General features: G+C 39.3%; 1 long non-coding RNA gene across 1 annotated transcript; it reads right to left on the bottom strand.

Moving 5' to 3' along the window:
- Window positions 1–27,908, bottom strand: LOC130857242 (uncharacterized). Its single transcript, XR_009054782.1, has 3 exons — window positions 27,782–27,908; window positions 27,213–27,352; window positions 1–361 (listed from the first exon to the last, which is right to left on the bottom strand). It is a non-coding gene; the product is annotated as an uncharacterized LOC130857242 (long non-coding RNA).
- Window positions 27,909–27,990: the final 82 nt, after the last annotated feature.

The following is a 27,990-nucleotide window of genomic DNA, read 5'->3' as shown; positions in this document are numbered from 1 at the left end:
ATGTGAGGCTGTGTAGCCTCTTCGGAACGCAGTCTGGCAATTCCTCAAAATGTTAAACATACAGTTACCATATGACTCAGCAATTTCACACCTAAGTATATACCCTAGAGAATTGAAAACATATGTCTACACAAAAACTTGTACATGAATGTTCATAGCAGCATTATTGATAATAACCAAAAACAACTCAAATGTTCATTGGAAACAATTCAAAAGTTCATCAACTGATAAACGGCTAAATAAAATGTGGTGGGATTTCCTTGGCAGTCCAGTGGTTGAGACTCCACACTTCCACTGCAGGGGGGCCGTGGGTTCCATCCCTGATCAGGGAACTAAGATCCCGCATGCAGAGCAGTGTGGCCTAAAAAAAAAAAAAAAAAAAAAAGTGGTGTATGGTATATAAATACAATGAGATGTTATTCAGCAGCAAAAGGGAATGAAGTCCTGATATATGTTACAACACGGGTGAACCTTGAAAACACTACGAGTGAAAGAAGCCAGTCACAAAAGACCACATATCGTGGGATGCCAACTATATGAAATGTCCAGAATAGGCACATCTACAGAGACAGAAAGTAGATTCGTGGTTGTCTAGGATTGGGGAGGGAAGGGAAGGGAGAAGGATGAGAGAGGAGTTTGGGGGGAAATAGGAAGTGACTGCTAATGGCAACACAGTTTCTTTTTGGGATAATGAAAATGTTCTGAAGTTAATTGTGGTGACAGTGGAGCAACTCTGCACATAAAAAAAAATTGACAGCCAATATGACATTGTAAATTAGCTATGTTTCAATTTTAAAAAATCACATGGGGACTTCCCTGGTGGTCCAGTAGCTAAGTCTCCATGCTCCCAATGCAGGGCACCCAGGTTTAATCCCTGGTCAGGGAACTAGGTCCCACATGCATGCCGCAACTACAAGATCCGTGTGCCACAACGAAGATCCCAAGTGCCGCAGCTAAGACCTGGTGCAGCCAAATAAGTAAATAAAATATTAAAAAAAAAAAACCACATGCCATTAAAGAAATAAATTGATAAATTTTAAAAAATTGACATGTACACTTAAAATGGATAAAATGTACAGTATGTGAATTATATCTCAATCAGATTGCTTAAATAAAGCAGAATTCTGGCACCAAGTTCAGAATGCAAATTGACTGATGAATCCTAGACCAGTTTAGATCTGTGTTGTCAATACACAGGGGGCAGTGGGAGAGAAAGAAAGAGAGAGAGAGGGGAAGAGGGCAAGAAAGAGGGAGGGAGGAAGAAAGAAAAAGAAAAAAGAACTATTCTAACAGGAAAATGGAAAGTAAATTTTTAGCATAAATGTTACTTGTAATTTGCTAATTAAAGCAGGATCTCTATCATGTAAATATGTGCTTCTGAATTCTGACAGCAGAAGTGATTTTTAGGATGATTTCTCCTGAATTTCCAGATTGCACTCCCTTGAGACCCAGAAAGCAGAGCCCCTGACCTGCACCTAGTGTTTAACACACATACACACACACACACACACACACACACACACTAATTAAAGGCCTCTGACCCCAGAGATCCAGCACTTCATGTAGGCTCAGCGAGACCCATTACCCTAAATATTTCTTCTTGAGACAACACCATCCTGAAATTACGGAAGTTCTGTACCTCTTTTGCCCTATGTCTTCAAAACAAAAGGTTTGTGGGTTGTGTTGCTGCCCATATTAGAAATAAAAACTACTTTGGAAAGACTTGAGTGGTGGAAGCTCTTAGATAAGAAAAGACAAATGAACTAAGTTGTCAAATCCTTCTTCTCAAAGAGCATGAAGGCAATAGATTCTTGCATTACAAAGTATCATTAGCCCAGAGTGCTGAGAATCCCTTTTCTTTCTTCTCTTTGTGTTCCATCTCATAGTCCTAGAGGTACTTGAGAATTAGATGGTATTTGCAATAACTGCGCAGGTGACTGAGGATATTTCACAACAGCAAACCATTCATATTACTTTTAAAATGTAAATATGTGGATGTAGCATGCGTGAAACATAATACTGATTCTCTATATCAACAACTAGATAGATATTAAACATCAGAATTTCAAAATTTCATTTTATAAATATATTTAATAAGATTTAATCAAATATTCAGTTAAATTTAAAAGTTCAGCTATATTTAAATAATCTTTATGTATGTAAAATGTTGGTGTATTCATGTATTAGTTTTCATTTTGCCTTTAATTTTAATAGACAATACAAATATTTTAAAGCAATAACTTTTTGAAAGTATTCAAAGTAATTATAATTTAAAGTGTACATTCGCTTAACTTACATTTTGATAAAAATATACTCAAGCTTTAAACATTTTGAATACAATTACACTTTATTTTTAATTTTTTATTACTATCAATTGAACAAATTACATGCAAATCTTTATTTTAAGAACATTATCAGGGATTTCCCCAAAATCAAGAAAATGTGGACTAAATTAATGATTTATGAATGATTTACATCTTCTGTCATTTATACAAAATGTCATCAGCTCATCCAAACACGTGCAACAATTAAATTTAGCCAGCTTGGATATTTTGCTACCTTTTATCATATTGAGACTATAGCTTTATCAGTGTTTCGGGATTTATCATTGATTTATCAAGATAGGATAGGACAATCTTATTTAACAATTTTTAGCTTTTTTTTTTTTTTTTACCACTTTTGAATATGTGAACACAGGGTATGTGGGTCTCTGTTGGTGCCCTTGCCCAGTCTGCTTCTCCTCCCTGACCCTATAAAAAGGCACGAGGCTTTGTAGTCACTTAGAATTTTTCAGGACTTTAGGTGGGTATCTCTCTAGAAATCCAAATTACTAGGCTTTATTAATCCTTTCACATCCCAAAGCAGACAAACAACATACATTTTTTTAAACACCCACATTTGAAATTTCTTCTAGGTATAATCCGTTGTAATGCACAGCCAGCAAAGCAACCATGACACTCCCCCATTTTCCTGACTAAATTTAGAAGCAAACATTTTCAGAATATGAAATTAAATTACAAAGGTCATAGGACAATGAATAATATGCCATGTGTGGTTAATTATACTTAGTTCTTTAAAAAAAAAGTCATCTTAGCCTCTATATAAAAAATGCATGCATAGTTATTTCACTTTGAAATGTCAAAGGGTTACTTGGTTTCAAAAAGAAAATGGAAAGTCACAAAGATATTTATGTAATACTGAAAGAAAATATTTCTTAAGAGAATATAAAGTTTAATTCTTTACTGCTTCCCTTTGCCCTGTAGCTGGCTTATAAATATGCAATGCACAATTCTTCGTGCCACTGAAATTAAGGGTTCACAGTATTTTTAGTCTTTTCAGAGAAAAGAACCAAATAATTAAGATACAGAAAAGATACGATTGTTTCCTAACAGTTACTAAATCTGATGAACCATTATAATCATAAGGTACATAGAATTACATTTAATCTTTTTCCATGAGGAGATAACCTGTACTTTTAACTTCAAACAATATGCTGTTTTTATCTACCCTTAATGCCTCAGACTTCAAAAGTAAAACATTTCTGAGATACTTGAATCAAAGGCACTTGTCTGCCTAATTTTCATTTCTGCTATAATTAAAGCAGGGAACTTAATTGTGAGTGATCTCATTTTAATACTCCAATAAGACAAAATAAGCAAGCCATGTAGTTAATAGCAATGATGGAAGTGATAGCTCTGGGCTGTCTAGCAAATGCTTACCTGTGACTTGGGGTGTTCGCCTAAAAAAAGACACACTGAGGTCAAGCTCACTTTTGGTTTTTTGGGTAATTTTGCCCTGCCATGCCCTGGGAGATCAGAGACAGATTTTTTTTCTCAATTTTTTTTTTCCCTCTGTTGTCCTAGGCCTTATACTCTTGCTTATTCTGATTGGTTTAACAAGTATCACAGGACACTTAGTGTCAGACACTGTGCTCGATGTTAGGAATTCAAAAATAAAGAATACAGTCTTTGGGGTCAAGAAGCCCAGTCTAGAGGCTTCAGACAACGGAATACCGTGTGATATGTGCTCTCTGCTCTAGAGGCATGCATGAGGTTCCTGTTCCAGCCCAGCCCACAGATTTTGAGTCCAGAGGAGGGATTCAGTTTCTTCATCTGGATCTTCTCTAGGGTTCATTGCAACTGTGAAATGTATATGATTCTAATTTTTTTATTGGAGTAGAGTTGATTTACGATGTTGTGTTAGTTTCATGTATACAGCAAAGTGAATCAGTTATACATACACATATGTCCACTCTTTTTCAGATTTTTTTTCCATATAGGCCATTACAGAGTATTGAATAGAGTTCCCTGTGCTATACGGTAGGTCATTATTAGTTATCTATTTTATATATAGTAGTGTGTATATGCCAGTCTCAGTCTCTCAAATTATCCCTCCTCCTGGCCCCTTTACCCCCTGGTAACCATACGTTTGTTTTCTACATCTGGCTGATGACTCTAGGTTTCATATTATTTCAGATGAGGTGTTTAACAGCTACACTGATGCAGCTATAGACCTTCTCCAGTGCTGATGCCAGGATCAGTCTGTCTCTTCCAGGCTTCTCTTAATGTTTTCCTTATGTTATTAACCTACTTAAAGTCCCACAGTTACATTTTATCCATGGGGGCTGGGGGGTTGGTGTGGGTGTGTTTTGAGTACCCCTTCAATTCACCCTCATATGGTGGAGAATGGTTTTGTCCTCTTACTCAAGTTACTTTCCACGGATTCAAATTCTAAAAGAATTTACTTGTCCTTGATCCTTATGAATCGCATACAAGTCTGAGACATACTCCTCTCTTCTATTTTAGAAAAGAGAGACTTTAAAATAGTTGTATCTTGTGATTTATTGGGCAGCTTCTTGCCAGTGTATGAGGCTGATCCCAGGCACAGTCTCTTGGTTTGCATCATCCAAGCTCATAGGATTTGCTGATTCAGGAATCATTCTGTTCTTTATAGCTCTTCTGCTGGCCACTTCTAAATAAGTAGAACCATTTTCCAGCTTGAGTTGTAAATGTTTTGTTTTGCTTTTTTGAAGAGGTTTTAAGAAGACCCAAAGTAAAATAAGATGAATTGTAGATCTGTGAATTTCAAATGGGAGGGATAAGAGCTTTTTCAAACTAAACAGTGCCCCTCTGCCCATCCCTATCCATTGCAGCATTTGAGAATCACTAGTAAGAGATTAAAACCTGGAGACCAAGCTCCATTTATATTTCTGTCACCAGCTCCCCAGCTACTCTGTGATCCTGATTCACCTTCTGGTCAATACATTAATCTGTTCATCTGAATACTTTGAGTTTAAATAAATAAAAATTTAAAGTGATTTAAATCCCAAAGAATGAAATATATAATGAAAAACCTATCATGGAAAAAGATATATTTAGACAGCCTACTATACTTACCCCCAAAACAGCAAAGTTGGTTGAATTGGGTTCTTTCAGTAAGTCTTGTTTCCCCCTCAATGAAACAGACATTCAGTTGTAGCTAGAGAATCTGGTTTCAAATGATGCCCATTCATTTGCTGGGATGCAATTTAGATGTGTTATCCAAACTCCAGGGGCAGATCCCTTTACCTAGATGAATGGTACAACTCTGACAACACCCAGCAGAGCCAGGCAGTTACAGACCCACAGGGGGTAAGTGTGTAGCTTGGAGACCCTTATGAGATGTCTCAGACAGCCCTTGGATCTGGTACTTTCCACCAGTTACCTGAGCTCATCTCATTCCTGGCCAAAGGCATTTTCACCTTAGCTTTCTCTAAAAGTCTCATCTTGCCCTGTATCCCCTTCCACTTTAGTTCTAACAACCCTTGTTCCCCCAAGTGTTCTGGGAGGCAATAGCCCTTGTCTGGCCCCTCCGGTCCCTGTTCCCCTCTTGGACCTACTTACCTTTGTGGCTAGCAAAACCTAGTGTATTTATTATCTGGCCATTTACAGAAAAAAATTGCCAACCCTTAGACTAAAGTATCCATGGCTACTCTGTTGCGGATGCGTCCAGCAGAATCACTCCTGGCCTCTCATCTTTCCCTCACTCAACATCCCCTCAGGAAGTCATGTGAGTTATATGACTGTTGAAGGTGGGAGAAGGAACTGAGCTTAGGTCAGCGCTAGTCTTCTCAGAGCCAGCCTGTCACAGGCAATATAAATTCTGGTCCACTCTCTGCCATGCAGTACAGGGCCAACAAGTCACTCGGCTCTGGAACTTTATCTCAGGGGTAGACTCACACTAATCCAAGCTCACAGAGCCAGAATACAAATTTATTCCATTTTAAAGATAAATGCAACCAGCTAGCCAATGGCCCTCACATCAGCACATCAGGGCATTTGCTCCCTGTAGACAGGGAGCAAAGTGATTTAAACTCTGTATCTAGAGCATCAAATCTGGATAAGGAGACATAGAGAGATGATTTATCAAAGGATACATATACCACAGAGACCTAAGAGCTCTAGTTCTTGGGCCAAGGCCCTTTTTCCCCTGAACACTATCTGGGAAGCTGCTATCAACTTCTGGCTTCTTAGTCTGGGTTTTCTACGCTATAGGCTAACAGCAGCTCTGCCCACTGTCTCTGTTCTTCCAGGCTTTCTCCAAACAATCAATTAGCTTTATACTTGTTACATTAACAGTCACATTCTGGTGCTTGCCATCCTGAGACTACCCCCAGGTCACCTTCGCTGAATTTATAGGTGTTTCTAAAACCAGTTACACACTGGTTATCGATCAGTTTACTACTTCAGTTGACTTACCATGATGTGTGTGTGTGTGTGTGTGTGTGTGTGTGTGTGTGTGTGTGTGTTACCCATTTAATTCCCAGAAGGCAACCTTATTTCCTACTTCCAGGTTTCTTTGGAAGCCATTACCCCATTTACTACCAACAAAGGCAATTTTCTTTGGAAAGAAAACTTTCAGTATAACTGTTTTTATTGTACTTTAAAACTTAACTGCCTGAATTCAAGCACTAAAGCAGTTTTTGCTGATTTCATGTTGTAATAATTTATGAGATGGAGCTAATGATGACAAATACCTTGTAAAGACTCTCAGTGAAACTCATCCCATTTTTAACCACTGTTAGCCTTATGCAATAAACTCAACACATCTTTAAGATCTCTGATTTGTTTCCAAAGGAGGTGGATAAAAGTATTTGACTCTTATGCAAAGAAATAGCTAGTTAGATGCCTTTGACAATCAGAACCAGCCTCAGATCAGAAGCAGTCTTTCCCCACTGTCTTCCTTTTTTTCCTCCCCAAACATCTCTCCTGTGTGAGGCATAGTTTGGGGCACTGTGGCTATAACAGTAAAAATATGACATAATAGGTGATACTTGACCTAATGGGGCTTACCTTCTAGTTGAAGGAGACAGACAATAAATAAACAAACAAATAAACAAACAAGAAAAATATCAGCAGCTAGTGAGTGCTACAGAAAACAAAATTGAATACTGTGATAGATGGAGGTTTAAGGTCATCAGTTTAAGCTGAGACCTGAACAAAAAGTAGGAGCCAGTTATAGGAAAATGAGGGTAAAGAACATTACAGCAGAGAAGGCCTCGGGCAGGCCCAAAAGGAAGAGTAGGTTTGGTAAGCAAGGGAAGAGAAAGAAGGCTGGAGGGTGACCAGCAGGGAGTAGAGTAGAAATAAGTCTTCCATCCAGAGCACGGGATGTGGAATGTGTGCAGGGGCAAATACTTTGATTAATTTCCTCATTCAGAGGGACTGTGGAAACTGTAACTGCTTTATACTGCCTTGTGTTTTTGCTCTATTTTAAAAATATGTAATAAGGAAAGGTGGGTGTGTAATATGGGTTGATTCAGTCTCCATAGCATTGTCTCTGGCCAAACTCATCTGTAAGCCTTTTCCAGATTTACCAGATGATACCATGTTCCAAATTAATCAAATGACATTTGAGAAGAGGAAAAGGGCAAGGATGTTAAACATTAATCACCATGCCCCTCAAGATCTCAGAGGTCACAGGTGTTTAAAACCAAGGAAAGAAGAGTAAGACCCAAGTGAATGACTTTTTATGAATTGTTTTATTAAATTTGATAAACTTGCCCCTTTGGAGGGAGAGAAGTGTCAGGATTTTTGGTCTCAAAATGTGTCTTCCAGCTCAGTGATACTACGGAAGGGATAAATCAGGCCTCAAAATATACATAGGCCCTGAAGTTTGCAGGTTCATAAACTCATTGTTCTCAGTTCATGCAGGAGAGAGCTGGCTCTGGGGAATTGACTCACATTAATCAGAGTTATAATAGACTAATTAATAAAATACAATGCCATTTATTCATTACATATGAGAGTTATAACTATCGACTGAAATTCATGTTTTTGGTCAGCACACTCTCTGGCTGGCAGGAAAACCTATTTAAGAAACCAAATTAAAGTCAGATGGTTAAATGTTAAATATGGAAGCTGAACAAATCAAGTTGGATGTCTGGAAAGGCTACATTCATTAAGCAGTCTTTTTTTTCATTGCAAGGACACACAGTCCCAGCTGGGTAAATGATCTACTGTTCAGCTGGACAGGGAAGGCCAGTGCTGGAGAAACACTGGCAAATTTTTACTCCAAGTCTCTTCTTTTTTCTAGAACTGGGCCACTGATTCCCAAAGGGTGGTCTGAAGGCCACCTACAGTAAATATTCCCTGGGTATTTATTAAAAATGCATTTTTTCCAGGCCCTGTCCCACACTTCTGAATCAGAATCTATGGTCTTGGGCTGGGAATACTGATTTAAATTATTTTTCCTGGGAACTGTAAGCACACCTAAGTTTTGAAAGCTGCTGCTAGCTGCTAAGCTATATAACCTCAGGCAAGTTAGTTATTTAACTTCTCCAAGCCTTAGTTTATTTGTCTGTATAACAGGAATAATAACAGGTCTTACCTTCCAGGGCTACTGCAGGGATCACATGAGTCAAGACATGTAAAGCCCTTAGAAAAGCGTCTGGCACCTAGTAAGCCCTCACTACCTGGTTCCTGTCATTACCATCACCACCATTAGTCTCCTCATCTTCATTGACATTACCTGGCCCACTGCATTCTTGTTTGCTCACAGATTTGATTTTTTTATTGGTTACTGTAGGAAGGGAGACCATAGCCTTGACAGAATCTTAGTAGCATCTCCCAGACTGTTTTTCATTGATGACATTGGGATTTCTGCTTCTTAAGGATGGAAAAGATGGTATTCTAAGCCATTTCTAAATCATGCAGCAGGATGGATTTATTTTTAGGAAAGTTTCTAATGGCATCCACAGTGTTTGAATCAAAGCTTACTTTTTTAAAAAATTAATTAAATAATATATTTATTTTTGACTGCATTGGGTCTTTATTGCTGCATGTGGGTTTTCTCTAGTTGTGGTGAGTGGGGGCTACTCTTTGTTGAGGTGCTCGGGCTTCTCATTGCAGTGGTCTTCTCTTGCTGTGGAGCGTGGGCTCTAGGCGCATGGGCTCTAGGCGCGTGGGCTTCAGTACTTGCAGTATGTGGGCTCAACAGTTATGGCTTGCAGGCTCCAGAGTGTAGGCTCAGTAGTTGTGGCACACAGGTTTAGTTGCTCCACAGCACATGGGATCCTCATGGGGCCGGGATCAAACCCCGGTCCTCTGCATTGGCAGGTGGATTCTTACATCACTGCACCACCAAAGAAGTCCCAAAGCTTACTTTTGATCTGAGTTTAGCACATCCTTGCCACACTTTGAAAGTCATGTTGCATCTTACTTTGGGGCTAAAAGTTCTCTGTCTATTGACAATAGCAGGAATTCCTAGGTGGTGCAGTGGTTAAGAATCTGCCTGCCAATGCAGGGGACACCGATTCGAGCCCTGCCCCAGGAAGACACCACATGCCACGGAGCAACTAAGCCCGTGTGCCACAACTATTGAGCCTGTGCTCTAGAGCCTGTGAGCCACAACTATTGAGCCCATGTGCCACAACTACTGAAGCCCACGTGCCTAGAGTCCATGCTCCGCAACAAGAGAAGCCACTGCAATGAGAAGCCCACACACCACAATGAAGAGTAGCCCACACTCAGCAACTAGAGAAAGCCCATGTGTAGCAACGAAGACCCAACACAGCCAATAAAAAATAAATAAATAAATACAGTTAAAAAAAAAAAAGACAACAGCAACATATCAAGTTGTTTAAAGTTATTTATTTAAATGTCACTTGTTATGAATTGCTCTCATATTTACACCTTCCTTTAAAAAATGAACATAATGGGGACGTCCCTGGCTGTCCAGTGGTTAAGGCTCTGTGCTTCCACTGCAGGGGGCATGGATTCGATCCCTGGCCCAGGAATGATCCCTGGCCCAGGAACTAAGATCCCACATCAGCACGGCTGAAATAAAAAATGAACACAATGTAGAAATAGAGTTCTCTCAACTAGTATTGGTTGAGTGATGGTGATTCTAATTAAGTCAGGTGGAATCTTAGAGGCACCATGCTGGTATGTTTGGAAGTAGAACACCATATACTGTGGTAACTTGTCAGAGTTTGCAAGTAGAACTTAAAACAGCACCATTCCTATTAACTTTTTCTTCTCTGAATACTTTAGAGTATTCAGAGTGGGTTATAACCATTAATTAAGCCTCAAAACATCTCTGTGACAGATAATTACACTAGTCATTCTTGCATTTTATATGGGCACATTATAAGAGGAAGAGATTAAGTGAAGCTAATTCTTCAGGTTAGGCCGATTTAGCAGCAAAACCACTCTCAGGGAATGTTTAAGCATTGTAATATAAATAGTTCTGTAACTGGTTTCCCTAAGTATAACATTTAAAACTGAGTTGTAATAGTATTGGAAGTCCCAGCTGCAACAATCAGAGAAGAAAAAGAAATAAACATAAGCAAATTGGAAGGGAAGAGGTAAAATTGTCATTCTTTGCAGATGACATGATATTTCATATAAAAAACCCTAAAGACTCCACGTAAAAAACTGTTAGAAATAATACATGAATTCAACAAGGTAGCAGGATATAAGATTAATATACAAAAATGTGCTGCATTTCTTTACAGTAACAATGAACTATCAGAAAGAGGAAGTTAAAAAACAATACCATTTAAAATCATAGGAAAAAAAAAGAAAGAAAGAAACCTAGGAAGAAACCTAACCAAGGAGATGAAAGACCTATATGCTGAAAACTATAAAACATTGATAAAGGAAACTGAAGATGATTCAAAGAAATGGAAAGATATCCCATGCTCATGGATTAAAAGAATTGATACAGCTAAAATGGCCATACAACCCAAAAAAGTCAACAGATTTAATGCAATCCCTATCAACTTATCCATGACATTTTTCAAGAACTAGAAGAAATAATCCCTAAAATTTATACGGAACCACAAAAGACCCAGAATTGTCAAAGCAATCCTGAAGAAAAAGAGCAAAGCTGGAGGCATAACCCTCCCAGACTTCAGACAATACTACAAAGTTACAATAATCAAAACAGCATGGTATTGGCACAAAAACAGACATATGGATCAATGGAACAGAGTAAAGAGCCCAGAAATAAACCCACATGTCTATGGTCAAGTAATCTTCAACAAAAGAAGCAAGAATATACAATGGAGAAAAAACAGTCCTTCAGCAAGTGGTGCTGGGAAAGCCAGAGAGCCTCATATAAATCAATAAAAGTTGAACACTCCCTCACACCTAATACAAAAATAATCTCAAAATGGTTTAAAGACCTAAATGTAAGACATGACGCCATAAAACTCCCAGAAGAGAACACAGACAAAACATTTTCAGATATAAATCACAGCAATATTTTCTTAGATCAGTCTCCCAAGGCAAAAGAAATAAAAGCAAAAAGAAACAAATGGGACCTAATCAAACTTAAAAGCTTTTGCAAAGGAAATCATCAACAAAATGAAAAGAGAGCCTATGGAATGTGAGAAAATATTTGCAAACCATGTGACTGACAAGGGCTTAATTTCCAAAATATACAAACAGCTCATACAACTCAACATCAAAAAAAAGAAACAACCCAATCATAAAATGGGCAGAAGACCTAAACAGACGTTTCTTCAAGGAAGACATACAGGTGGACAACAGGCACATGAAAATATGCTTAACATTGCTAATTATTAGAGAAATGCAAATCAAAACCACAATGAGGTATCACCTCACACCGCTCAGAATGGCTATCATCAAAAAGTCTATGAATAATAAGTTCTGGAGAGGGTGTGGAGTAAAGGGAACCCTCCTACACTGTTGATGGGAATGTAAATTAGTGCAGCCACTATGGAAAACAGTATGGAGCTTCCTTAAAAATCTAAAAGTAGAGCTACCATATGATCCAGCAATTCCAGTCCTGGGCATTTATCTGGAAAAGATGAAAACTCTAATTCAAAAAGATACATGTACCCCAAAGTTCACAGCAGCATTATTTACAATAGCCAAGACATGGAAACAACCCAAATGCCTATCAATAGATGATTGATTTAAGAAGATGTGATATATATAATATATACAATGGAATATTATTTGGCCACAAAAAATGAAATATTGCCATTTGCAGCAACATGGATGGACCTAGAGAATATCATACTATTTGAAGTAAGTCAGAGAAAGACAAATATTACATAATGTCACTTTATGTGGAATCTAAAAAATAATACAAATGAATCTATATACAAAACAGAAACATATTCAGAAAAGTAGAAAACAAACTTATGGTTACCAAAGGGGTGGGGGGTGTGGGGGATAAACTTAGAGTATGTAATTAACAATCTACTACACACAAAATAGATACACAACAAGGATTTACTGTATAACACAGGGAACAATATTCAATATCTTGTAATAACCTATAATGGGAAATAATCTGAAAACAATATCTATATAACTGAATCACTTTACTGTATATCTGAAACTAACACAATATTGTAAATCAACTATACTTCAATTATAAAAGATAAAATATAGTTGTTGAAAAATGAACACATTTTTGCAAAAACAAGAATTGAGTCTAACCTGGTGATAAAAAAGGAAGGTACACCCTGGGTTTAGCCAGGGCTTAACTACTCTTGACTTCCTTTACATCCAATCTGCTTCCCAGTGCCGGACCTCTCCTCTTCTAATCAATATGGATTCTTGTCCCTCCCTCTCATTTCCACTCACCAGTAAACTGTGAGCCCACACTACCCACTGGTCTGCAGTAGGGAACAGCCTAAGCTACTGATGACAAGCATGGCTCAAACAGCTTGCTGAGACCGAGCCATGCCTACCAGACCCACATTGCTCCACTTGGCTCTCCCCCATTTCACTCACGTGCTGGTTTCTGCTAAACATAGCCCAGTTCCCAGGCCACCAGCTGGCAAGGCTCTGAACTATTTTTAGCTGGGTCCAGGGCTCAGGGCACTAAAACTGGATAGGTAGCTGAAATATCACTTTAGCTTTTAAAAATAATAACTTCTATTTTTCTCTTGCTACAATTTATCATGACTCCATTTTAGACTTTTTGGAAAATACAGCTGAGAAAAAGGTGAGAATATTTAGAATATATAGCAAAAAAGAAGAAAATTAAAAATTTCCTTTAATTTTAGGGTAATACTCTTCATTGAAATGTTTAAATCTATAGCTATATCTATATATAGTAAAGCATACTAATCTTAAATATACATTTTGATACATTGTGTAAGTATATACTTGTTTAACCCAAACCTAGATCAACATAATGGATATTCCAACACCCCAGAAAGTTCTCACTTACCCCTTCCCAGTCAATATCCCTATGCCACAGAGAGATAAATCCTATCCTGACTTTTATCACTTTTGATTCATTTTGTCTTTTTTTGATTTTCAAATATATGGAACCATATAGTATACACTTTTTTTTTTTTGCTACACAACATGTAAGACCTTAGTTCCCTGACCAGGGATTGAACTCGTACCCCCTCAGTGGATGTATGGAGTCCTAACTAGTGAATAACCAGGTAATTCCCTAGTATATACTTTTTATGTTTTCCTTTTTTCACTCCTTATATTGTCTGTGAGATTCATATATGTTGTCATATGTAGCAGTAGATTGTTGTTTTGTCCACATCTGCTGTGTAAAATTCCACCATGTGAATACACTACAATTTATTTATCACTTCTCCTGTTGAGGGATATTTAGTTTGTTACCAAATTTTGATTAAAAATAAAACTAGGGACTTCCCTGGTAGTTGTGGGTTCGATCCCTAGTCAGGGAACTGAGATCTCACGTGCCACACGGCACATCCAAGAAAATTTTTTTTTTTTCCAAGAAAATTTTAAAAATTAAAAAAAAAAAGAAAGTGAAAAAATACAATTGGCATGAACATTTTGTTCATATCTTTTAGTGGTCACATGAACCCATTTCTGTTGGGTATATACCTAGGAGTGGAATTGCTAAGTCATAGGGTAGCCTTAGATCTGGCTTTTATAAGTGTGCCAATTTTCCAAACCAATTCCACCAAATTTACATTCCCAAGAGCAGTGTATGAGAGTTCTAATATATATCTTCACCAATACCTGATAATTTCAAATCTTTTAAATTTTAGCTATTCTAAAGAGTATGAGTTGGTACCTCATTCTGGTTTTCATTTGAATTTCTCTGGTGACTACTGATGTTGAGTACTTTTTCAGACACTTACCGTACATTTGGACAATCTCTTCTATTAAATGCTTGTTCAAATCTTTTGCCCATTTTAAAAATTGGGTTGTTTGCCTTTTTTCTTATTGTTTTACAGGATTTGAGTTATTTGTTGGATATCTCTCTATCTATCTGATATCTTCTCTCAGTCCGTGACTTGCCCTTTCACAAATCTTAATTTTAATGAAGTCCAATTTATAAATCTTTCCTTTTATGATTAATTTCTTTGTATCCTGTTTAAGAAATATTTGACTGCCCTACAGCCATGAAGATATTCTCCCATGTTTTCTTCAGAAGTTTTACTGTTCTACCATTTAAGTCTGTGGTCCATCTCAAGCTAATTTTTTTGTATATAGTATGAAGTAGAAGTCAAAGATCATTTCTTTTTCCATACGACTATCCAATTCCTTCAGAATTATTTATTGAAAAGACCATTTCCCCCCCACCACATATGTGTGAGTCTGTTTCTGGACTCTACTCTCTTTTATTGGTTTCTCTATTCTCTTACCAATGCTGCATTATTTTAATTACTGAAATTTTATATTAAATATTTTAATTTGGTAGTATAATCCCCAACTTTGTTCTTTCTCTTCAAGATTGTCTAGTCTGTTTTGTATATCCTTTGCATTTCCATATACATTTTACAGAGAGCTTGTTAATTTTAACACCTCCTCCCAGTCCAAGAAAAATTAGTTGAGATTCTGATTGAGTGCCTTAAATCTATAGATTAATTTGGAGAAGACTGATACCTTAATCTCATTTTCCCAATTCATGAACATAATACATAGGTCCATTTATTTAGGTCATATTTAATTATAGTCTACTTTTTTTTTTAAACTTAGCAATAGATTAGCAATGCATAATCTAAGCATACTATTAAATATCCTTCTGCAACATGATTTGTAATGCTTCACAGTATTCCAATATATGGAAGCACCATAAACTAATTCCTAATCATTAGGCATTTAAGTTATTTCTAATGTTTCACTGTTATGAGAAACCCTGTGAAGTCATAATTTTAGACACATATAAGATTAAATGGTCTGATGTGTAAAAGGAACTTTTCAGGAAGAGATCCAGGATTGTCCCTCTGTGTGTGTGTGTGTGTGTGTGTGTGTTTTGTTCTCTTTTGCTTTCTTTCTTACAGCTCTCAGACATCTGTCAAAACACACACACACACAGAGTATAATACACAGTCAGTGAGAGGTGTTAAACAAATGTTGCTTCTCATGTTCTGAGTAGTTTAAACATTATATTTACATATCTCATGGCTCAAGCAAACCCCATTCTACACAGGAATATCTGGGATTTTTTTTAAATTTATTTATTTATTTAATTTCTTTATTGGCTGCGTTGGGTCTTCGTTGCTGCACACGGGCTTTCTCTAGTTGCTGCGAGTGGGGGCTACTCTTCATTGTGGTGTGCAGGCTCCTCATTGTAGTGGTTTCTCTTGTTGTGGAGCATGGGCTCTAGGTGCATGGGCTTCAATAGTTGTGGCACATGGGCTCAGTAGTTGTGGCTCATGGGCTCTAGAGCACAGGCTCAATAATTGTGGCACATGGGCTTAGCTGTTCCATGGCATGTGGAATCTTCCCAGGACAGGGCTCGAATCGGTGTCCCCTGCATTGGCAGGCGGATTCTCTACCACTGCGCCACCTAGGAAGTCCTCTGGGATATTTTTTAAACTAAAAAACATTCTATTCATCCTCGCTACAGGAGAAAATTTGGTTTTTGCTACTAAAAAGTGACAATTCTGTGGTATTAAGTCAGGTTCGTGGACCCTCAGATTCCTCATCTATAAAAAGAATAAGGACCATGACATTAAAGTTCTTCCAAGCTCCAAAAGTCTACTATTTTACTCAATGGATGCCTTTGGTAGAGACAAAATAAATGAGTTCAAATAAACAAAACACATCAGAACATAAAATATATATTTAAAGGAAAACACAGAATGAAGAAAATACATTTGCTCAATATATAAACTAAATGGGATCTTCCCATCCAAAATATATTGATAGAAATTGATACAAATATGTAGATCCAAATACGTATGGTCAATATCCAATAGTATTCCATAAGTAATCAAGGGAAATGAACCCTAGAAGTCTGCACATTTGATTATAAATGTAGTAGATCACTCTCTGGAAAAACAGAGAGGCTTGTTAAAAATTCAAGTTAAAATGACATTAATGTATCACTAACTACCTATTAAACTAGCAAAAATAAGTGGAAGTTATAAAAACCCAGTAACAGCTATACTATGGAGAAGCAAGGTATTTAATGGCTGAATAATATTTTGCTACTCAAAAATATCATTGTTGAGCGAGTTCCCTATAGTAGGGCATTTAAATTGTCACTGGACAAATCTTACTGAAGAACCACCTGTGAATATGTATAAAAGAGCTATAAAATTGTTCCTATCATCAACTGATAATTCCACTTTGGGAAATATGCTCCAAGGAAATAATGGAAATGAAAATTAAAAGTTTTAAAAAATAACAGCATTTTTTATTAACAAAAGCTTGGGCATAATCCAAATTTTTCAGTGAAGAAAAAATTAAAAGTGGGAATAAAGTCTTTAAAAGGAGATTTACTTATATCTTTGTTCAACAAACATTTGAGTGACTATTTGGAAGAGATAGGAGATTCAAGAAAATCTTAAGACTAGATCTCTAGTCTCTTCCTTCAAGGAATTCAAACTCAGGGAGATGGGTGTAATAATTACAGGCAATGTTTCTTGAGGGCTTCCTATTTAGGAGGTATTATTTAAGTTCTTTTTGGTATATTAACTCTTAATACTTACAACAACCCTCTGAGGTGGATATTACTATTGTCCCTGAAGTACAATGATGAAGTATCTTGCTCAAGGTCATAGCATTCCAGTTTAGGGAAGTATCATCATTTATTTAATTAATCCCTAATCATTAGGCCCAACTGATAAGTCACAGGACTGGGATTAGGATGTTGGTTGGATGGCTCCAGAGACTGAGCTCTGAACCCCTGCACCAATACCTTGGTCTTTTTATACAAAAATAATGCGAGGTAAGTATCAGTAAGTACCAAGTACCATGAGAGCACAAGGAATAAAACTGTAGCCTTGGCAGGGGTGGAGGATGGAGGGTGGGGCCAAAGATGGGGGTAAATCAGGGAGGAGAGTTTATGGAAAAGTAGGCAGGGGCAACATGGACTGTGCAAGGCTTGCTCAGACTTTTGGATTTTATACTGAAGATGATGTGGCCTGAAGGATGTGAGAGTGTAGGTTGGAAGACCAGTTGGGAGGTTTCTGCAACTGTCCAAATGAAAGGAAAGGCACATATGAACAGAAGCAGCGCCAGTGGGGAGGAAGAAGAAGAACCAAATGACCAGAGTGTGGATCCACTAACACATAGAAATGTGTTTATGGAATAACTAATTTTGGGGAGAGGAAAAGGGGGCCAAAGAGCACACAATGGCATGTACTGATCACTTCAGAAAATGTGTAGGCACACATACTGAACTGCAAGGCTGCAAACAGAGGGATAGAATGAATCCAGACTGACGGCTCAGCATGTTCTGAACTAGGTTCTCTATGAGTGTTACCTCATCTGGTGCTTCCAACTCTGCCAGGCAGGTATCATCATTTATATTTTACTGGAAGGGGTACTGAGGGCCCCAGAGTTTAGGTGAGCAGTCTGAGGGGTGTGGCTTGTCCGTGGTGGAGCTATGGTGTGCACCCTGGACTGTATGACCCCCAAGTTCCTGCTCTTGCAACCCTATCATGGAATGTTCCTCATTCTCGTAGAAAACTTCATGATTCACGATATTTGGATCAGGACAATTGAGGGAGAAATTCCAACTAGGAAAACTAGTGTGTGGAAGACTAGCTTGGAATCATCTTGGATTCATCACTCTCCTTCATCTCCCTGTAAATCCTGCACCACCAACTTCTGTTAATCCCATCTCCAAGACAACTTGAGATGTTTCCTCCTCTCCATTCCCAATGCCATCACTACAGGATAGCCTGGATCAGCCCAATCCTGCCCAGGCTGGGCTGATACCAGGCTCATTTACTTGAATGGCATCGTATCCTGCTCTTTCTCTGATCAAACACTTTGAGAAGGAACTCTTCAAGACTTTCTAATGAAGTTGCTTCCTGAATGGTCTTCCTGTTGCCACTCTTGTTTTCCCCAGCTTCTGAGGGATTAGGCCGTGCCTCTGTTCTCAGCCCTCCATGGGCTCCCATCACACTCAACATAAGCCAGTGGCCCTGACATGGCTCACCCTCTTTGAACTTTCTCTGCTTCTGACTCCTCCTCTCAACCTCTCTGCCAAGGCTATTCTTCATCTGTGCCAAGCATGTTTCCACCTCAGGGCCTTTACATGGCATTTCTCTCTTCTAGAAATAATCACCACTCGCCAACCCACCCTGAGATACTTACATGTCCCTCACTCTCATTTTATTCAGACTGCTGCTCATTTATCATGTTCTCAGAGATCCTCCCTGACCACCCTCTCTAAAAAAACCATGTTTCTTTATCCCCCGCCTCTTACGCTTCTTTACATTTCTTTATGACCCCTAGTACTACACACGTGCACATGCACACTCCACCTCCAAGGAAACCAACCGTTCTGCTTTGCCCAAGGGGTTCCTGGGCCAAGGCACTTTCAGTGTTAAAACCCAGAAAGTCTCAGGCACACTGGGATGGATTGATCACGCTACACCTCCTCTACCAGAATACAAGCTTGATGAGCAAAAACTTTATTTTGTTCTCTGCTGTATCCCCACCACGTAACACAGTTCCTGCCACAAAGTGGGTATTCAATAGAGAGTCATTGACTGAGAATGCGTGAACAGTTTCCTGTTTCAGACAGCATCAGGTTTAAACTCTCCTGCCCAGCATCCCAGTTCCACCTTGACTGCTCATCTTCATCACCCCACCCTATTTCCTACCACTCCCTGTGTACACCCTCTGCCCCAGGCATTCCAGCCTCCTTATACTTTTGCAGACTTCACCAGAAACAATCCCTTCACCTGAAGAGCCCTCCCCTGACCCTCCTGAGTCGGTCTCTTTGATATGTTTTATTTTTTGAGATGTATGCCAGTGAAAAATGGAGGAGGGATGCCCGGGCCCCTATCAGAATTCCCTAGGGCATTGTTTCAAAATATCTACTCCTCTACTCCCAATGCTGAGAATTAGATAGGACTTCCTAAAGGGAGGAGGAGAAATCAAACATTGGTATTTTCAAAAAGCTCCCCAGATGATTCTGACAACAAGCACACAGACACTTTCCGTGAAAGGCACTGATGTATACCCCACAATGCTTCACAACCCAGCTTAAGCCCCTCAGCTGCACCACTTGTATTATGGCCTTACCTGACCTCACTATCCTCTCCTTCTTAGGAATTCTAAACAGTTCAGGATCTGAACCACACTCCTGAGCACTAGTCCTGCAGGCCTGGCATAAAATACAGACAAATCAGGGTTGCATACGTGGGAGTGTTGGTCTGGTCTGGGAGCCCTCTCAGATGTGGAGGGGGGGGGCATTCCCACCCTCCCCCTGGTTGTGGGTGTGAATGAACCCTCCTACCCTCTCATTCCGGAAGTATCCACCTTACAGAGAAATCACCCAGCTTCCCACTCCCATCCTGCTGTGATTAAGTTGTCCATGCCATCAAAGCAGATTACAGCCACAGCCAGGGCCCACCCCTCTCTTCACTTCCCACTTCCTCTCACAACAACGTCCCAGAGCTGGTCCACCCAACCAGCCCCAGTCTCTAAGTTGCACTGCCTGGCTGTTCCAGCTAGGGCTTAGAAATCAGACCAACCTGGTGACTCAAGGCAAGCCAAAGCCTTTGAGTCTTTATTCCCACACCTATGAAAGGGAAATACTGACCTCACAGGAGTTTTAGGGGGATTAAATGTGATAATGTCAGTAGAAATTCCCAGCACATAGTACATTTAGGAACCTCCTGCAGGAAGCCTTCTTTCTGACAAAGGAGCAATGCCTGTCACTTGGGCATTGGGACACTGGCTTTCCCAGCCAATTTGGGTTCTGTCTTAACAAAAACATCACTACTAGAAGTATCCCAATGTCACTAGAGTTTGGGATTAGTCAGTCTCATTCTCTGGGTGGTTTGTTCAAACCTGGACTGGAGTATGAGGGGCTTCTTTTTGGCAACTAGAAAGTCATTGTTTGAGCTGGTGGCACTATTAAACCACATATGGGCAAAACAAAATTGCTCTGCTGATCGTTGACCAGACTGCCCTGGAAGATGAAAAATAGGATAAGGGTAGGGGTGGGGGTGCAGAGTTCTAGGGATTCCTGTTCAGGAAAGAGAAGGGGATGGAAAGAGCAGGTTCTTGCACAGTGTCATAGCTTTCAAGTAAAAATCAGTGGGGAGGGAGGAGAGAGGAGGGATCTGGGCTGAGAATCATGAAGTCTAGATACAAGTCCTAGTGTTGCTATTAAGACAGTGCAATGTAACCTTCCTAGGTCTCAACTTCCTCAACCACAAAGGGAGTGAGATCAAAAGTAATTGTATCTTTTTTTTTTTTTTTTTAAAGTTCCCAACACATACATGTTCCCTCCCCTTTCTTCTTTCTGCCCTTACATTCCCTACCCTTTGGTTTGGAGCCAACTCCTCCCTGGTAACCAAACCTCCAGACACCATGAACTGTCCTCAGCCACCCCCCTCCACCCCCCCTTATGAGATCGGAGGTATCAGAGCCTACCTCACTGTCTATGCTGCCAGTTCAGCCTTTGTTTCACATTTGGGGCCCAGGTCTGCCTGTAAATTAGAACTAGAAGTGCCTCATGCCTATTGCTTTGGGTAGTGGAAAACACTGATGGATGTTTTCTGCCATGCCGAATTAGAATCCTCAATGGCTTTTCCCATAAACTTTGTTATATGTAATTGGTGGTTAGAGTCCATATTACCATGGATACTCTTCTACAGTTACATTAAGGATTAAATTGATTTTACAGACGGATCTGGGATTTAAGCACCACTTGTACCACAGTCTCTGTGGGAAAATATATTCTGTGTTCCAAACAATTGACCTTTGGAGTTGATCCAGTTCCTAAGTTGGGGACAGCCTGTACCATATCATGTTACATTTTGGGTTTCACTGCGTATCCCAGAATCAAAGATTTCTTAGAGCTGAAAGAAACTTTGGAGATATTTATTAATGGGACTAATTTTGTAGTTAATGAAGCCAAGGTTCAGAAAGACAGAGAGATTTGCTTAAGGTCATTCAGCTAAGGTTATTTGGTCTCCCACCTTCAAGCCAATGCTTTTCCCACCATCCAAATCATTTTGTGGTCATTTTCCCAAATAGCCATTAAACCACTTGAAAGTCGGAAAGATCATGTCTTCTTCAGTACGGAATCAAACATACTAAATATTTCATAAACACTGAAACAATTCATTACTCACTTTGCTTTGGAGATCTATTTGCTCTAAGATGTCCTCAAATAACAAGTAACATTAGAGCATTTCAATTAAGAATATATTTATGGTAGACTAGATTTGGTTTGAATCAAGATTTGAATAACTCAAAAATATTCTATTTAACCAGTGTTTCCTATATAAAAGGGTCTATGAGTGTTGGATGTTACTCCAATAAATATTTTTCACAGCTCACAGACACATCTGGTTTTAGTTTTAGGAGATACATGCCATTAATTTTAATGTGGTCTTAGGGGAGAGCCAGTCATTTTATAACTACATTAAAAAACTTAATAACACTCTGTTTTATTTACCAAAGCCAACTGAAAGAGAGACTTATGAAATCATTCAGAAGTAAACCTTCTCCAACTGAAAAGGTGACTAACATAACTTGGATACACTATATGAGGAGAGCCACCATCTTTAGAAACAAAATGTTTAAATTGTTTTATTTGAAACAAACTTTCCCATTTGGTATACTTTTCTTCACCAACAAACACACTGAGTTACTTCTTGAATATCCTTGAATGAACAAGATGGGAAAGCAATGAAAGAGAAACAATCTCATATATGTAGATGACATGGTATTATTTTAACAAACTAGGGAGTGACCTAAATAGATAGCTGGCCTGTAATCTAATTACGAGAGAAAAAAAAAAAAAAAAAAAGAGCCACAGATCAACTCTTCAAAAATTAAAGTCATCCTTTGTGATAGCTGCCCATTCACCTTTAATTGCCTTACAGTTAACAGTTCTATACAGTCAGTTAACTCCTTCAAATACTAGGCATTTATTTTGTGATCATTTTATCCTGAAGGATATACCAGAGAGTTACCTTAAGAGACAATGTTCCAATGAGAGAAAGACAGAGTGAGTCAGAAGCGGGGGAAGGGTGAGGGTTTGGGCCAAGGGCAGGAGAAAAGGCATTTGATTATACCTGGCTTTATAATTTGGGGAGCTAAAACGACAGAAGACATGCCTTATGGCTTAGCTGGTCACTTTGGTGCTTGATTATTCTCTCATATGTGTATTGAAATGAAACCAAAAGTAAATTCTAAGCAAAATTCTTGGCCCTGCCTGGGTGTACACCGAGGCCTGGCTCTGTACTGACAGGGGTGGCCTCTGACTGATGAATCTGTCCTTGTCTGGTTTCTCAACATCCTTGAATTAAGCTGACTATAAATGTCTATGACATTTGATATACAGAATGGCTGCCCTCAAGGTACACCTAGTAAAATTTAGAACTTACTGCCATTTAAGACTTACTAAAGACTTGATTAAGAGAAATCATATTCATGGAAGGACAGCCTGATGAATGTTGATTCATTCATTTATAAGCTATCCTGGATTAGTCAAGGCAGCAAAGAGCTATATATCACTATCACAACCTTCACACTTTGCTACCTAAACCTACTCACTTTCATACCATATTGGCTATTGGCCAATATCAAGAGGCATATAAAACATGCCTGTGAAACATCCCTATGTGTTTACTAAAAGGAATCATGCGGCCGCTGTTCACTGTGTTCGCGAGAGCCTTCTCTGAGAACCATCCACCGGCACATCTCTCTGGTCTCAGCACAGTGATAATTGGGTTCCTCTGAGCACTAGTCTGGCCCAGGCACTTCCTGTCAGTAAGTACAAATAAGATCATAATTTTATTAAGACCCTAAATCATGATCCCCTAAGTCCTTTACAATCAGGAAGTCCAATTTCCCTCCACAGACATTTCTGGAATTACCCAAGGATATTAACCTGCATGTTATGCCTCCCTAAGCCCAACAGTATGCTGGTAAATGTTTAACAACCAGCTTTCTGGTGGAAAAAGCTATAGATTTGTAGTGTGCACTAATTTCCTTGGTGTAAATACTCCTCCCATGGTGGCCAATATAATATCACTGAAGGTAGAGTTGGAAAGAGATGCATAGCAGCATTTCATTATATAGAGGTTCCACCATACAGATACACGTTAACAAACTTTAGACTACAGGTTAGTAAGATGTAGCAAAATAAGTAGAATGTGATGAGTCTTGAGTAATCACTACCTTTGTCTTTGTTATATTTATTCGTAAGTCTATATAATTTACTTTTTAAATAATGACTCTGTTTAACAACTGGCTTGCAAAATTCCGACAGTTTAACAATTGGTTCTGTGAGCCAGTGTAAGCTGGCTCCCACACAGCACTATCGAAAGCCCCACTGGGCTGGGGGGTCTAGCTAATAGTTTGCCCTTTAGTCTGTTAGATTAACAATCCTGGTCTCACCTTAGTCTGATCCCTTTCCTAAGTCTTGTCACATGTCCAGAACGAGCGGGAGGCAGTTTCCTTATTGCAATCAGAACCACTACCTGCCAGTCCCCCGCTCTAAAGTCTGCTGGTCTCCAGGCTCAGGTGCTCTACAGAGCTGGGGCCCTCCACACACTGGTGGTGCTCCAGCTAATGTCTCCTCCAGCCTTCTTGTGTCTCTGCTTCCAAGCTGCTGACTTCCCTGACAACCCCATTCTGCCCATGGGCCACTGCTCAAACTCAGGCCAAGAACTTTCTCAGAGTCAGTATCTGCCAAGTGAGACTTCTCTCTCTTTGGTACCTACCTACCCTTGAACCTCATGGTGGCTCCAACTGCCTCTTTACTGCTGCTGCCTGCAGCACTGTCTCCTCTGGCCTCCAGATCACCACCTCTTACCTCCTCCTCTGTCCTCAATCTCTTATCCACATTTTAAGGTCTATTTAAGTTTATTACTTTGAAAACTGAGATTCACATAAATGTGACATGAAGAATCACTTAACAAAGTAGGATGAAATGGAAGTGAATCATGATTCCAATTTTATAATATAGGTATACATCTATCTATTCCCTCTTTTTAGAAAGTTCACTTTATGCAACTTTGCTCTTGCAAAAGACTATGTATCTTTTTCCACTAACCCAAAGAAATCCAAAGAGGATTTTCATTTTTACAAGAAAAAAAGAAAAAAAGGCAAAAACCAAAAAGTGTTTAGCGTTAGTTCTGCAGCAAGCCGTTATAGAGGCAATGCACACATCAAGCACCACCAAGCTTTCTATAGGAACTACACTCAGCATCTCAGCATCAGGCTGCCATAGCTTTTAACTGTGTCTGTGAGCATCTGTGCTTTATCTCAATTTATTTTGTGCATCTGTTAACAAGATGTGTTCTAGGGTAATTGCTTCTTTGCTTTATGACATTTTGGCTTTACAAAAAGTTTCGTGGGAATGCACTACTTCCAGATAGCAGGGGAAATCCACTATACATATGTATATATAAATATATTTATAATATAATTAAATTATACATGATGTAAAATATATAAATATATATTCAGAAGTAAAACAGAAAAGTGGTTATCTATAGCTGGTGAAATTATAGGTAATTTTTATATTTTTTTCTTTGTTTTCCAAATTTCCTTCAATAAATACATTTTATTCTGAGGGGGGTTGGGGGGCTGGGGGGAGGCTACTTTAATGGCAACTCTGACCTGAATTGATATGAGGCAAAATGTACTCTTTATTTACTTTACATGACATGGATATTCATGATTTTCTTTAAAAACAAAATTAATGTTTCAGTTTATAGACAGCTGTCCCAGAAGCTGCTGGGGTGTTAAATAATACATAGTATATGCACTAAACTTCAAAATCTGAAGAAGTTGATTCTGAATTCTTACACAATATTTTTGGAGGGGGATTCCACAGGAAAGTTGGTTGGGCCACTAGTGATAGTGCTCTTTCATTTTTATAATAGTCCCTTCTTACCTAGGATTCTAAGGCACTAGAAAACCTGGTGGGGGTGGGGATGAAGGGACATCTTCATCTGCAGGCGGTACCAGGCAGTAGACAGAACCACTCTCCAAGCCTTTCTAACTTCCAGAACTCTGCCGAGACTGGCCTTTCTCTGCCCTCCTCCACTTGTAATTTTCTCTAAGATCCTCACTTTCTCTCTGTGGAATCCAGTTTCCTTTGGATGTCCCTTGTCCATTAAATATATCTACATATATTTGAACCCTAATTGAGCACAAGGTTCACAGTTCTTGTTCATAGGCCCCATGAAAATTAGAGGATAAGAAGACACCTATTTAAGTGTTCTAAGCATTCTGTTATTCTTCTAGAGGCTCATGGAAGAGATTTGGGAAAGTGGCATCCAACTCCACAAGCTGGTCTATTCAAGTTCCAGTTACACCTCAGCCAGAACACTTACTCCATTTACTACTGATTGGTTGCAATTTTCCTTGGTTGCTAGAAAGCTTAGAATCATATTTGTGACCTATCCTTAGCAAGCCAACAGGACCTTACACCATGTATTTTGCATACAATATTGCTGGTTTTATCTTCTCTTTCCCACTCTCAGTTTTCTTTCGTGCTATTTTTCTCTGTACTTATTTTTAATTTATCCTACTACATGTATTTACAGAAGCTACTTTGAATCCCTTCTTCTGGAATAAAGCAGGGTATAAATAAATGTTCATTAACAAGAGTTTGATGAGGATCCATTTCTTTACCCCTAAAGGCCCTAAGATGAACTGGCAGCAATAAGAATCTATGAAAATTACTACAGATAGGATCACCATTATAGCTTGTCACCTGTTCTGTGTTCACCACCAATGCACAAGCTACATCTTGAAATGGAGAGAAAGCTAGAAAAAAGGGATCAGGAAATCCTATCTCTGTAAATCATCTGAACCATCATAAAGCACTTGATTGGCATGCTTTTTCCCTCAAAAAGCTACAAATTCTGTTCTCAATGTTTATGATATAACACATGCATATTTAAGCATCTCAGCTCACATACACTGAGGGGGAGTATATCACAACTGTTAAGAGTGCAGACTCTGGCACTAGATGCCTGGGTTTGAATCCCAGATCTGCCACTTACTTGGGGCTAGGTATTTAATCATTCTGTGCTTCAATAAATCCCATCTACAACGTAGAGATAACAACAGTACCCACCTCATAGGGCTGGTGTAAGGATTAAGTGAAATAACACATGTACTATAACATTTAAAACAGTGCCAGGGCACATACAGGGATCCCAAAAATGTTAGCTATTATTAGTGAGAAGCACCGCCTTGAGCTTGAGACAGCATCATGTTTGGGTTTCTGGACAAACACCTGAGGAATGAGTGAAGACTTTTGGTCTGACCGCTTCTGAGAACAGGCCCCAAACTCTGGCTTACCTAGATCCTTTGCGTGGCTACTCTTCCTCTTGCCTTTCTAGGGGCAGAATTCTGTGACATAAAGAAGAGGTGGGCAACCAACTTTTCTGAGCCTCCGTGTTTCTTTGTCCCTCTCTTCCACATACCAGATACGGTGGCAGCTGCAGGCACAAATGTAAATTGAGTTTACCGTGTAGGAGCTCACAGTCGGGTGTAGGAGATAAATGCAAAAACAATTACAAGGTAGAATGATTAAGCAATATATAATGAAGGTACTTTTCTTGCTGTTGTTCAAAACGCACTGTGGAAAACCAGCATCCACAGAATGGAAGATGTAAGATATGTGAAAGCGCTCTATTAGGAGGCAGACGACGGAACCCATGTAAAATATTATTATTGCTTACCCTCCCAGGGCCCGCTTTAACTTATTTCATCCAGGGACACTTGGGCAACCATCCTTGTGGAACTATAGGGTATAAAACCCCTTATCTGCAACGTCCAACTTTTCCAGCAGAGTAACCCCTTCTTGCTTTCCAAACCGGTAAACCCAGTTTCAAACACGCGTAACGCAGTACGCGTTTCCCGCTTACCGGGAACGAGGAATTGCTTGCAAACCCAGGGACTGAAACCAAGAAAAGAAAGGCGAGGCGGGAAAGGCACACAGCCGCGTCTTCTGAGCGCGCCTGGCCCGGACAGCTGGGAAAGGGGGGAAGGTCAGCGCTGCCTACGCGCGCTCTGCGTGATGGGAGCTTCCCCAGCACAGCACACGCTGGGCGCCTCTGCGGCGCCTGCGCAGCCG

Source organism: Hippopotamus amphibius, chromosome 7 (assembly GCF_030028045.1).
Source record: "Hippopotamus amphibius kiboko isolate mHipAmp2 chromosome 7, mHipAmp2.hap2, whole genome shotgun sequence".
NCBI classification, from domain to species: domain Eukaryota; kingdom Metazoa; phylum Chordata; class Mammalia; order Artiodactyla; family Hippopotamidae; genus Hippopotamus; species Hippopotamus amphibius.
This window is presented reverse-complemented; position numbering and strand designations above follow the sequence as displayed.